Genomic DNA, 14,685 nt, shown 5'->3' with positions numbered 1-14,685 from the left:
CCCCCCCCAGCCCTACCTGGAGATGCTGCCAGGGATTGAGACCTGGGACCTTCTGCATGCAAAGCCAATGTTCTGCCACTGGGCTATGGCCCTTCCCTCAAGCTTTTGCTCAAATGCTGGAAGGTACAGCAAACTCAGGGAAAACAGCAGCCCTTAAAGCAGGCTGGTTTGAAGCTTCACAAGGCATTGCATCTTAAAGAGATGAGAAGGCAAGGCTATCAGGAACATAGGAAGAGTGACACATGATGACTTGGTACTACAATGGTTCTTCCAACACAGTGCAGCCACCAACATAACCTTCAGTTCAGACTGCATGGGCTGTATGCATACAACTGTCCAGATGCCTAGTGCAGATTGCCTGAGTCTACATCAGCAACATGTCTGATGTGTAAACAACCTAGTATGGAGTAAAAATGCAGCCTCAGCTCTAGCTAGTTAAAAAATCAGCATCCTCTTTCCTTTTTTTCAAATTTCCATTTATAGCTTTATAATGAACTCTGAGGTTTGAACAATGTGCTTTAACTGCAACTTGAATCTTGATTAATAACGTATTTCCTTGTCATGAAGAAATTCTCAGTGTTGATAAATTGGCTCAAATAATTTGTTTCCTTAACAGGGCTGATGTTGATGAGTTCACAATACTTTTCCTTATTTTATTTATTTATTTATTTATTCAGTTTTAAAGAACACTTACAGGGAAGCAGCTTTATAAATTGCACACCAGTAAATATAACCATCTAAGTCTGGCACATCATCAAGAGCCTATATTTTTAACTTCTTTTGGTAACATCAACAAAGAGCGAGACTGCAGCAGCCGGATGTTTTGTAACTCTGCTGTACTACCTAATAGTGTTGATGCAGATTTTATGCCACTTAGCTTTGCAGGTGTCAAGAGCATACCACTAATTGGACACTGGACCACAATTGGGAATGGTCTGGTTTTTATACGATGAACAGTCACTGACAGATTTTATGTTTAGGTCATTGAAATGCACTAACATCAGCAACAAAGGACAACAGAATTGAAGGGTCTCCTTGGATTCCTCCAAACAACCTGCTTATTGAGCCCTCACCCTGATCTGCTTACACAAAACTTGTATGGAGGTTAGCCTATGCCTCGTCTTTCTTGAACATTTGTTCCAATTTGTTTGTGGGGATGGCCTAACCTGGTGCCTGGACAATGAGAATTCATCCTGATTTGCTTGTGTGGTGGTTATACATCTTCCTGTTAATAATTTGTTCATTTCATACTTCTCACTCCATTTCTCCTACACTTTTTTCCATTTTGGAAAATAGTGAATTTGTTGCACCACGGCAGCAGAGCACATTAATTCATTTCAACTGCCAAACCTATCTTTCTTGTATGTGCCTGAATCCCTCCAGAAAAATACTGACAGTCCGGAGGTGACCTATTGGTCTTTGTAGAATCTTATCAGGAGTAGATAAGAGGCTGGATCAAACTGACTATTGTACTATAAAGCATGCTGTTGCTTTTTCTTGTGGTCTGGTACATGAAGGATATCCAGTGTCATACTTCCATGAGGCCTGCACTGTGGATTCTTTTTCCTGTTTAAATTATTTACTCAGGTGTGAGTATGTGTAAGAGAGCAGCGGGCATAGGGTGCACTAATTCCCCCCTTTGTATTAAACATAACCTAGAACCGTGACTTTGAATGATTTGTTTTGTTTAAAAATTGCTTATTTCAATTGTCAATACTGGGCAATATCATCTCAGCAAATTTAATTTACATTCGCAGAGTATAAAATCTGTGATTGGAAAACAGAACCAAATGTCCCTTAATTATGTCAGACACTATGTTAATGAGTTCACTTTCCTAAAAGCATCATTACTTTCTGGCAGCAAGGGGGCCAGAAAGTAAAGCGCATTGTATACTAAAGAAAACAACCTAGATACTCTGTCAGTCTCCAAAGTGACAGCAGATAAATGTTGAGAAGAGAAATCAGATTTGTGAACAGACCCAGAAATAAAGAGGCAAGACACAAGTGATGGGTTGAATTAGAGCCACAGTTTATTTATAGTATCTGCAAATGAGAAGAGTAGGAACCTAACAATTTCAACCTTGGGTGAGCCAAACCCTGCCCATTCCAAGAGGCAAAAAGCCTGGGCCCTACCTTATGGCGAGTAGGGAGGCCTACCTGCCCCAACCAATCCTGGACCACTTTGGGCAGGTGCAGCAGCTGAGCCTCAGGAACATTTCACATCCAGGCTATGGGCACCACAACCCTGAACAGTTGACCTCTGGAAACACCGTTCGCTTTCAAAGGTGCCTAAGGACGCTCACCTGTTACCTGATCTCCACCTTAAACGTTCTTGCACCTTCGTGCCAACAATGTGACATATTTAACCATGCAATCCATTTTACAGCACTGACTACTAAACACCAATATTTCCCAAATTCAGTACTGAGCAGGTGAATAAAAGTACTTCAGGGCAGGCAAAAAAAATCCTATTCAACCCTGACATGGCTGGTGATCCTATAGGGAAACAAAGGGCTGGCAGGAAGGGTGTGAAAATAAACCAAGGCACATAAAGTCTGTGACCATACCAATGTGTGCTCACTGCATCCTGGGTCCACCACAGCAAGGTTCCCAAATGCAGCCTGGCTGGTGTGAGCAGACATAAAGGATTAGGTTAGAATCATCACATTTTAACTCGTGCAAATGACCACATTATCATTAGTACAAAGCACCTTGTTCCTGCCACTTTACTCCCACGATGTAAATGAAATGTCTTTCTATATATATCTCTTATTATACACACCAAAACGCAAATGGTTTGGAGCCATTGCTTGCTCTCCCCCTCTTTTTCACGATTTTACATTCTACAATGTAATGACTAATTGGCTGAGTTTCCCAAGCTATTTTATGTTTCTCTTGCTCTGGTTACAAGTCGTACTAAACCAGCGTCTCCACAGGGACCTATAGACGGCCAACAATTCCAAACGCTATATAGCATTCCCCTTTGCTTCTAATGCGTAAAACATTTACGAGTAATTTTGCAAATGCATTAAGGAGGACCACCTCCCCAGGAGCCCTCCCCGTCTTCTGTCGGGCACTAACCCCTCACCTCTCACACACTGCCGGCGACCCAGTCCTTCCTGCCTGCTCCTCTCCCTGCCCCCCCCCCCCGCGCGCGCTCCTTCACCAGTTAGCAGCACAACTTTCTGTTTGTGCCAGTGGGGCGGCCTGGCGAGACCACAATTGCTCTACTCCACAGATTGACGAGCCCTCAGATGCCGATTTACTGTACATGGCAGCCACTCTGGAGCCGAGGCACATCTGGAGTGGAGTAAGCTTACCGAGAAACAGGGGCCAGCTTTAACTGGAGCCAGTGGAACTGAGAGCAGCCGATGAAAGGCAGCTTTCCCGCCTTCCCCTTCCCCTCAGTCCCTGGGTAGATTTCCTAATGTAAACAGAGTCGATGGGGGGAAGAACACAGTAACTCTTTGCAGAATGTTTGTTGTTTAATGTGCTTTATCTACTTGAGGTCAAAATAGTGCCTTAGAAAAACAGAAGCTTTGCTTTTCATCTAAATAGCTAAAAGCCTGCGTATTACTATAGTGCTTTCTTTCTTTCTTTCTTTCTTTCTTTCTTTCTTTCTTTCTTTCTTTCTTTCTTTCTTTCTTTCTTTCTTTCTTTCTTTCTTTCTTTCTTTCTTTCTTTCTTTCTCTCTCTTTCCAAGAGGTTAGAGTGGGAAAAAGTGGCACTTTGGTGTTTATTTGTTCCTTTTTTATTATCATTTAGGGGCATAATTTCATTATCCCGAACCAAATGAAAAACAAACGATTTGTTTTAATCTGGATGGACCAATTTCCTAACTGAATCTTTGAGTTATTTATTTGCTAACAATATATGAGGTTTTTAATAGCAGAATGAGAAGTTTGCATGGAATGAGAAGCTGACATCTTATTTCATAGTTAATTAAAGGGGAAGGCATATAAATGAAACAGAGGAGCTGTGGGTAGAAGGGAGAAATTGTGATAGGGGTTTCATATTACACTTCATAATCACTAAAATGAAATGGGTTGAATTTTTAAAACACTCAGCGGGCCTTTCAATTTTAATCCTACCATATTAAAGATAATGATACAACATAAGTTTAGTCGGAACATGATTAGCCTGGTGTTGAGAGCTGGAGGATATGGCATATTGACTGCAGTATGGAGCCCCACACAACAAATCTGAGACTCACACAGCCATTCAGAAATCTTGTTTTTCCAATGTACCTGTTTCCTTTGCTCGCCTTTCAAATCCCATCTAAGGTTTCTCAAATGCAAAAGGATGTATTAAAAGTGTTATTTGGACCACAACTTGCTAAAGGTTTCTGAGCATTGCTGCCTGTCTCTGGTGAAATGTCATTTTAAATCAGCAATCCTGTCTATACCCACTTACCAAGAAGTAGGCCTCAGTGAATTCACCGGGGCTTTTTCTGAGTAGACGTGAACAGGATTCTGCTGTTAGTTTGCACACTGCTTTTTATGTACTCAGCATCTCTTAATAGGTAAACTAAAAAAAGAGGAAGGGTTTGCATAAACAGAACTCTATAGAAATTTTGTCTTTAAAAATAATGAATATAAACAAAATAATTGAACCCCCTTTGAAAAGGGAATGCTTAAATAAAAGAAGACACTTCTAATTAATTTTTAATTAAATGATTTAATTTAATTGTATTAAATTAACAGTGATTCATTTATGTTGAACAGTGTCTCGGTATTGTGACAGAAGCCTCTGCACACAATCTCCCATTTCCTATTGGATGCCTGGAAGGAGGAGATCAGCAACTCGGTTGTCTCGCTTCATGGAGTACAAGAGAGTTCCTGCTGCCCCATTCCTTCTAGGAACCTCTTCCCTAGTGGGTAGATGAGAACTTATCACAGAGGCCCTTGCACCATTGCAGGGGGTCTAAGAGACAAGGCTCATTGGGAGGGGAATTCTGAGGCCTTCAAGCAGCAACTGTCTCAGGATTCTTGGATTGAGTGTTGCTATTCTACCTCTTCCAGCTCTCAAACTGGGAGGTGGACATTTATTGCAGAGCTGCCCTACAGATAACCACTTGTGACTTGGTGGGAGGACCATCTCGCAGTAAGTGGAGCAGTAGTTAGACTCTTGCACTTAGAAGAGCTGGTGGGGCTAACAGGGATGTGAGAAAAATGTTTTGTCCTCATCAAGAAAAGCACACTTGTTCCAGAGGGTCCTGCAATGCTGCGTGGAGGACACTGATGTGTAAAATGCTGAGTCTGGGTGTCTGAAGAGGAACCTCTACATGCAACCAGGACCCTGTTTGTTCAGGCATATTGATGGTGAGGAGCAGCGAAGTCTCCTCTTCAGAGGTCCATGATCACCACAAGGATGTCAGGGGGCAGGGCTAAAGTGGTCATATGATGGCAAGGGCAGGGCCAGCAGCACAGCCTTGCTCCTTGGTCTACACATGAGTGCCTCCTACATGAAAAAGATGTGAATAAGACTTGTATATATGAATTAATATGATGGGTGTGTGGCCTTTCAGCCCACATGGTTTAAGCACCTCTGTCTCTGAGGTACCTTCTCTTTTCAACAGCTGAAGACTTGTTCAGTCTGTGAGCACTTGTTCTAGCTCTTCTGGTCTTTGCATTTGTATTGTTCGTTGAATCTCGCTCGATGCTCCACAACGTAACCGTTTTATTGAACAGAACAATATACAGCACCCTAGCAGCATACTAGAAAAGCATTGCTGGTGCCCCGTTTCTCCAAGGGCCAAACCAGAAGTGGCAACATTTACACAGTCATCTATTGTGTGATTTTTTAAAAGGAAGTAGCACCTGTGGGGCCGCTTAATCCAGGCTGGGACCCGACCAGGAAGGGAGCTGTAACGACCTGCATTAGGTCCCTGGGCTTCCTATTTGCCTTGTGACAAAAGGGTTAATGGGTGCTACCAGTGTCCCCTGCACCTGTTATTTACTCTAAGAAAATAATGGTGTCCCATCTAGTCTGGCCCCTAGTTGGATGGAGGTGAACGGTGGCTAGGTTTTTCTTAAAGGAGCTGTATGCAGTTAATTCACTATCCCTAGATACGAAACATAGGGCACTAACACAAATATTCTTATGAACCTGAAAAGGCTGCATACAGATCTGTGCCTGTATGCCCACTGAATAAACAGTACACAGCAGCACAGACAGCTTTGACAGTACCAAACACCTTTTTGTGTGTTGAGTTTCGGTGCGCCCACTGGATTTAAACTACCCCAAATGGGATTGGTTCTGTGAAAGCAGACAATGCCAAGAAAAAAAAAAAAAAAAGAATGCTTCGGTAAAATATTCACCCCTGCCAGATATCTACCTTCTACTGCATACAGAGCCAAAAAGAAAGAAGAAAAGCTGAGCAGCAAGAAGATGAATGAGAAAAATGCTACAGATAAAAGCACAGATAATTAGGAAATATGTTAGATTTCCTGTTAGACTCTGTAAGATTATTTAGAGCTAATCTGTGTATGTACCATTCAAACCAGCTGTTCATATGACAAGATGCTTTGAATGGATCATAGGATGAGATAATTACCTTAAAGGACAAAAGTGATATACTGTATTTGCTTAAAAAATGGATTAGATAAGCATCTAAGCCTAATGATTTATCAGAACACATTCCTCTCTGGAAGTATCTTTAAAATTGTCACCAGTACTTTCCAGCCAATATGCTTTTCTAAGCAGAATGGTAACTCTGAAGCAACAAAAAAAAAGTAATTATTTGACTCCTAATTTACACGTGGGATTACTTGAAGATTTACACAACTGAAACAACATAGTATGGATTGATTTACAGATGTAATTTTCTTTTCCTTTCTTTTTCTTGATAGGTTTTCTACTTTAGCCCACACAATCTTGGGGGTCTGAATTTAGAGTAAGAATGCATTTTCCTCATAAATTGCAGACTATTTATTTCTGTGCAGTTAGATTAATAACATATATCCAAACTTAAACAGTAGGTTTATGCAAAACCACGCTTTAGCCACAAATACTTGCCTTACCTGATTTTCCCTTCTCCAAATGGATTATACTTGCAGAAAATCTGGAAAAAAGCCATTTGCAGCCCCCTTTCCTTGAATAGGTATGCAACTCGAAATATAATGCATGTAACATAAAATACCAAACAGGAAAACTGTAAGACAAGAATAGTAGAGAAGACAGGCAATAGTGATTATTCCATAAAGACTTATATTAATAGAAGAGCAGGACTTCTGAAAAGGTTGTGTCAGCCATTCAAGAACAGATATATAATTCCTCTTCCAGACACATGATATGGAAGTACTATGACATCGCAGACACCATGGAGCCATTGATTTGGAAACATATGAAACTACTATCAGAATTTGGTTTAAGACCTCCAGTCAGCTAAATGTTTAAACATGGGTTTCAGAGTGTACAAAAACGGGAAGCATTTGCATAAATTTTGTGGCTTACAGCCATGCAAATTGACTTTGCTGAAGGTAAGTCTCCAATACTGAAATGAGCCAATTTATTTTGGATTGAAAAACCTTATTTAGTTGCATGGTACAGGTGTTTATAAACTTTATAAACATAGTTATTCTTTGGAAGAGATTCTGTACCATAAAGGTACACGTTCCTTTTTAACCAGGCCTTTGGTTGATTTGATTGATATCCTGTGTCCTTTCAAAATGTGTTTTTTGTAGGGAGGGGGTGTCATTGGGTTGTTGCTTTTATTTTGATTATGTATTTTGTAGTTTTACGTTTTGATTTTATTCTGTGAGCCGCCCTGAGTCCTGCAGGTATAGGGCGGTATATAAATTCAACCAACCAACCCACCAACCAACCAACCAATAAATCACACCAGAATTGTGATGAAATAGTTGTGGGAAAGTGTGCAGATATATTATAACTGCTCTGCATACAAATTCAGGTGCTTGAGAAGATTAAGAAAATGTGAAGATGGGCATATTTGAAGGACAAATGCATCCTATGAAAACTTGAAACAAATAATTTCTGCTTTAGAAAAAAACCTACATGTTCACTAGCCCAGTTATGACCACCTGAGATTTTTGATGCAGCTATCAGGAATGGTGCTTACTTCTGAGTAGACATTCATAGAATTGAGCTGTAATCCTCCATAACTATCATTGTTGGGTTTTTTTGTTTTTGCCTGTTTAGCAGCAGAGTACCGTAATTGAATTACAACTTGTCAACTGTAAACAGTATTTCGAAACAAAACAAAACAGACAGGGTAATATTTCTCCAACCAAAATATGTACTTATTGCATAAATTTTCAGACTATAATTCCGTTCCAAATATAAATATCCTAAAATAAACCACGGTACATTTTAGAATAAGCACGAACTAAAACAAAGAAATTGAGAGAACCACTAGAAGAAGAACAAAAACATAGGGAAAGGAAACCACAAAAATGGGGGGGGGGAGAGAATTGGAATTGCAGGCATTAAGTAATATGCTGAGTAAGCAAAGAATGCTGTAAAGTACAACTAGGTGAGGAGAACGGAAGAAAAATACCACAAGTTTACTGTTGAATCAGAAAGTAATAAATCCCTTTAGCTGAGGCAGATTCTGTTTCCTTATTCCAGTGGATTCAGATGTGGAATTGTAAAGTGTGGTGTTATGATGCAACAGGAGTTTGATTTCTGGAAATACTGTAACTAGAGGTGGTGAGGTTGGAACTCTTATCGCTATATAAGGAAAGATCATCTGGATGAAAACCTCAGACACATTTGACCAGCGGCTGAAATGTGGACATTTTCTATGTTGTTGCGGTCAAAACCCATACATTTCAAGTCCTCAGCTTAATATGGCTCTCTTTTTTTACCATTTAGAGTTAAGATATCAGCCTCTTGCTACCACATTACTACAAAGAAAACCTAGCAGTGGCTGCTACTGAACTCTATAAATACTTGTAATATCTCCCCATTGATCTTGCTTGCAGAAATAGCTTTAATGGAACTCTATTAATACAGAGACTGATTTTAAATGAGAGTTTCTTTGATTTCAAGATGCCTCAGCCTTCTGCAGGTCTGCACCAAGACACCTATCAACACAAGCTCTGCTATTCTGAGGAACACATATTGTAGAGGGATATGAATAATAGGTTAAACAGGCCACAACTTTATTGAGGGAACATGAAAGGCATGTATCAATTAAGACGAGGAGATGGTTCTGGCCCCTTCTGAAGAGTTGCCTAGGAGGACTAGCAGGGATGGATAGCCAACTCACTGTCTCCCTTGCGTCACTGAGCAGAACTCTGAGCTTCACTGATGAGATGTAACCAGAGGCATAGCATGGGGGGCTTTCAATACTGTTGAGACGATATTGCTGGAACCCTCTGCAGAAGATGCATACAAGGGTGCATGAAGATTGTCACTCATAATAGTTTATTTGCACCTGGAAAACTCGAATCCCTGATATGGCACATTTGCTTGTTGTGGCCTTGCACAGAAGCACATGAAGCCAGAAAGAATCAGGCAGGATACTAACAAATAGACCCCCCAAGGGAACTGAAAAGGTCTAGACTTCAGTTTGCAGTGAAGCTCCTTGCCCCATGCATATATGGCTGATTTCTTCATTTTCTAGGTATCCCTTTGCTTCTTTTCAAAAGTAAAGTTTGGATTTCAGCAGCAGCAATGCTGTACTCTTATCATTTTGTGAATGTTAAAATACCATAACTGTGGGAAATCAATTCAAGAATGCACAACACAACCAAATGCAAATAATTAAAAAGAAGCATGTTTCTCTTTTTTGAGTGAAAGACTTTGCAGTACAGAACGTTGACATAGAATGAGTTTTGCTTTCTAGTCGGTATTCAAAGACCATGATAACAATGAGAACCAAGCAACATGTAGCTCCAATCTGGTAGTCTGTGGCTGAAAAAAAAACCATAGGTTATTGCACTGCATGATGCCCATGGAACACAGAGAGTAATAATAATAGAATTAGAGAATTGGAAGGGAACAAAAATGCCATTTAATTCAGCCTCCTGCAATGCAGGAATCATGTATAGTAACATTTTTAAAATGGCATTAAGAAATAAAAGTTATCAAATGACAATAATGTGGTGAAATCGAGAAATTCCTAGGTAGTATAATAAACCCTAGTGTTCTTACCACAGGGATGTGTAGCCTTTGCTATATCCTAGGAACAAAGCCTCAACCAATCCAATTGTGAAGTTAAGGTTTATATTTGCAAGAATATTTGCAGTATCTATGCTTCAACTTCTTTATCATCAACTTTGTACAGCAATGGTTTTGAATGAGTGCAATAAATAATGTACTGTCGCTGACTTTGGGTTGTTACCACAGACAGTTTACTTGGCTTTTTCAGCATTTGGAAATGGTATTTCTCACCTCCTCCACACAAGTCTTTTCACCCTCCTGCCAAGATTTTGAAAGGGAAAAATAACTTCATTTTGGTTTGAGGTGTTTCAGAAGTTATTTGAGGAGAAGCATAGCTGGCTACTTGCAGGAACATTAGAAGTCAGCTATGTAGTTCATTTCTAAACACATTTTGGGATGAATTTGTACAAACCCTGGGAAAGAGATGCTATCAAAAATGGACACATTTTGAACTGCCCCCCCCCCGAATTTAACAATAACAGCAGCATTCCCAGGTGTCTATGCAGCATATTAAATAAATATTTAGTGGATGGAAAAGAAACAAACATGTCAAGCAGACAGATGGATTACGAATCTATATGTTTAATGGTTTGGTTTCTTTTAACATTTAGTTAGAAATCAAGTTGCCATTCATGCATTTCTAACATAGATACAGAATTACAGTGAATAGTCGATGTGCTTCATTGTTACTAGGGTGAAATTTAGCAATTCTCTATTAGCTTTTAGATGATAGCTTGACAGGCAAAGACTTGATGCTTTCGTATTATAGCTCTTTAGTCTGGAATTGTCATCTATTATTCATTCTTTTTAAATGAAGAATCCAGATGACACTATTCTAGTGGTTTTTTTGAATATTTTTTTTTCAGGCTAGTTTTTTTAAATAATTGTTCACTTGCAATGCAATTGCAACGCCAGGCTGCCCAGTGTGGATTGTAAAAGTACTATTTAAAGTTTTCAGAGCTACTGTACCATTAATTAGTAGCTTCCTCCTTGTGGCATATGTTTCAAACTGCTCCTGTTCAGCAAGAGAAAATAAGTGAAATGCTCCCAGTTTGAGTAAAACAGTACAGAGGAGGTGTTTCTCCAGTTTAGTAAAGTGAATTGCAGTGCACCACTGGTACACACAGGACTATAGGAAATGTCTGCAATTAGAAATTAGGAAATGGACGTAACATTCTCTCCCTGTCTGAACTTCTTTAAAGCTAGCAATGCTGGATTAGGATTTTTGCCATGGTAGCAGTGAAGGAGGAAGTTGCTTCAGTTACTTGAAGAGATTTATTTTTCTGTTTGTGTGGGACACCACCCCATTACGTTTTATGGTCTGAGAGTGGCACCATTTGTTGGGCTGCAATATGGTGCACAAAAAAGCACATCTTTATGTGCCTACACAGTCTGAAACAATAATGGGGTACAGAAAACATTTTAAAAATATATATTGCTTTAAAATCCATCTTATCTAACAACAGCTGGGAAACTAAAGAGTGGACTGTGGGGTCCTTGGTGGACAGAAAAAGAACTAATGCACCTGAGGTATGCAGTAAAAATAATGTTTTTTATATATATACGTGTATGCCAGTTCTCATTTACTTTACCTTTAAGAGCCATCCCACCACCATTTTTGCAAAGCTGAGCAGGCAACTCTAATGAACAGCAGCAATAAGTAGCCCGTGGCAGTAAAATAAGGCAGACTTCACCCCATGCCCTTCTCTTTTCTCGAGATGAGGAAGTCACTTGTTTGCCTCTGGTGCGTTCCATCCCTTCCCTGGGCTGAAATATATTTGGGTCTGCTGGTGAGCCTGGTAATAACTGTGGTGGCTGCTGAATGGGGGTGGGGTGGGGGGAGCAGGGAAGCAAAGGGAGTAAAATAAGTGTCAAGGAATTCATTGTCTGTCCTCCACCTGTTGTTATTCTGGTCCCAATCAACCTGCTAGCCAGGCTGGAGCCAGTGGCCATCTGGAAACACTGCTCTGTTTATAAACTTGGCATGAAGCAGCACTCCCGGGCCCTGACCTCCCACACAAATCTGGAAACAATTAGAGCAAGATGATAGGCAGGCAAGGAGAGCGAGAGCGAGAGCGAGAGCAGGACGGAGAGGAGACTGCAGGGGAGAGAAGAACAGAGAGTTCCTTTGCTCTTCGACTAAGAGGGGATTGTGGATGTTTCTGATCGAAAAATATATTCCTATCGTTCCTGCCCAAAGGTTACCCCATGATTTAAGGATAATGATGGCTCTTCTGCTGCTTTAATCTGGCTTTTCCAAATTGCCTCTTCTATTTATTAAGTTTCAAAATTTTCACCCGTACAACGAAGGAACGGAGAGAAGTAAGTTCAAACCGCAACCGCAACTCAAGGCAATCTTTCTCAAAACCAGATCATATGATACAGTTCCTACTCATTTTTACCAGCAGTAAAATCTGCCACCCAGAGAGCTCATATTTGTGCGCTTTCCATGGGGGGGGGGGGATGGCTTCCTCATCCTGCCTTCTAATAAAATATGGGACACTTTGGGGGGTTCTCTTCATCCCCAAGCCCTCCTGGCAGTGATTCCCTTGAAAACGTTGGTTGTGTTTGCTCCAATAAAGCCAGGCCTTCATGCAGGCACCCAGGTCAGGTTCTGCCTAATGAAGAATTAGCCAGGCAGGTAGCTTGCCAAACATGAATCTGATTAAGTGGAGACTCAGAGAGAAGGAAGCTTTAAAAAGAACAAATCAGGCACTTCCCTTTCTAGAATAAATTGTACAAGCAACTTTGTTCTTCCTAAGTCTGAGTAATTTTACCATGGCAAGTACAGATGCCAGCATGTTGCTTCATTTCTCACAGTTTGTACATTTAGTGGAAAAAAAGGCTGCCAGATGAGACGATCTTACAGTAACTCCTGTATGAGTAAAGGGAAGTTAGGCAGAGCTCTTGCTTCTCTAGCAGAACTTAAGGCAGTCTTTCTCAACTTAGGGTGCCCAGATGTTGTAGGGCTACAGCTCCCACCATCCTTAGCTAGCAGGACCAGTTGTTTGGGATGATGGGAGTTGTAGTCCAACAACATTTGAAGACCCAAGGTTGAGAAAGACTGACTTAAGAGTTCTTTTTCTGCTATAGTCTCGGGGGGGGGGGGCTATACCACTTGCTTTTTCTGAATTTGAAGTTTTGCCCTCAGTTGCAAACAAGTAGTTTGTAGAAACTGTTGCTTGGATTCACACTGATATGAAATGTAGTAAATAGGTTGTTGTTACATGTAGTTTTGTTTTAATGTGGGATTAACCGTTAAATTAGTTTTGCTACTGGTTGTTGACATGGAAATTGTGGTAATATGCACAGTATCACATTGCTTACATAAAACTTGTTATTTATAAAGTATGAGTACAAAATAGGGTGGACTCCCAAAAGCATTTTGCTATGGATTGAAATGCATTTTGCTGTTTAGAAAATATGCTAGGTTGCAACTCTTCTGTTTCTATCACATCGTATGGGTATTATTCTTACGGAATTCCTATCTGATATTTGTTGCTGTGTTGGTCCAAGAGAACACAACAGGCAGACTAAGTGAGGCTTGTCTTATTGACTGAACCCTTTGGGAGAGAAAGTGTGGATTTCAAAAACATGTGCACCCCACCCCCTTCAATACGAAGGGGCTTGAAAGGAGTGCAAATGGGAGAAGAGTTTAATTTGGCCTTCTTTGAAGTAGCTTTATGACTAAACGTTTCTGTGGGAATGCAAGTTACACAGAGCCTTGGCATTGGGGTGGATTTTGCCCATAAGAAAGAGGATATGAGGGAGCTTGATAACTGAGAACTGGATCCTGTGAAGTGCTGAGCACAATATTTCAATCGTGAAAGCCCATAATTTTAAGGAATGTGTGTAGTGCTCAGTGGGACGACTTCCAAGGTGCCAGTTAATCATGTGTTCTGTTGGCGCAGATTCCTTTACAGAATAAGGTTTCAACTGCAGGGACCTCTGTTGTGGGCAAATAAAAAAATAGAAGGCTCCATTGCTGTTAATCTGCTATCTCTACCAACAGTTTGATATCTATAGAGTCTCCCTCCATTAGTAGAAATATGTTTCGTCAGTTACTCACTGGTTTTGTTTTGTTTTTGCCTGAAAAAGTATCATGTCAGGGTTGTTTGCTGGTGCTATTTTAAAATCTCACTATGGCAGCCAACTCGGGACTGCCTGCATCACCTCCTTCTTCCTCTTCCTCCTCCTCCTCCTCCTCTCTTCCTCCTCTTACAGAGCCTCTGCAATCTAAAAGAACATAGAACAGAGTGTAGTGCAAAAACAGAGAGGGGTTCTTTAATGCGTGAAATGGCAAAGAGGCAAAAAGCAGTTCATCCACAAGGCTAAAGCAAACATCTTCTTCATGAAGCTCTGGTTGTTTGGTAGCTGCAATTTTGAAATGATATGAGTAGTAACATTTGTTAAAAAATGTTCAGTCTGGGAAATTATTTCTGAAACTCTTACGCAGCATTGTTGAAATTAGATCAAATTGAACTGTAATATATAAAATATTGTGCTTACTTAACCCCTGTAAACTGATTTCATTTGTCTTTGTGAACTTGCTAGGCT

The 14,685-nt window shown here is 40.4% G+C and overlaps 1 long non-coding RNA gene across 2 annotated transcripts in view; it reads left to right on the top strand.

The window, feature by feature from the left end:
• The first annotated feature begins 3,191 nt into the window (after positions 1-3,191).
• LOC310713706 overlaps positions 3,192-14,685 on the top strand; it is a 47,976-nt gene continuing 36,482 nt past the window's right edge. The window contains exons 1-4 of one of the 2 annotated variants that reach the window (XR_014529415.1): positions 3,192-3,310; positions 4,725-5,103; positions 6,852-6,895; positions 9,013-9,106. This is a non-coding gene — a long non-coding RNA (uncharacterized lncRNA). Of the gene's footprint in view, positions 3,311-4,724; positions 5,104-6,851; positions 6,896-9,012; positions 9,107-14,685 lie in introns of those variants that run through there. The other variant, XR_014529414.1, reaches the window with a different exon arrangement.

Source organism: Podarcis liolepis, assembly GCF_965112155.1.
Source record: "Podarcis liolepis genome assembly, chromosome: 8".
NCBI lineage: Eukaryota > Metazoa > Chordata > Lepidosauria > Squamata > Lacertidae > Podarcis > Podarcis liolepis.
Note: the sequence above shows the minus strand (reverse complement) of the source record. Positions and strands in the feature narration are given on the sequence as shown.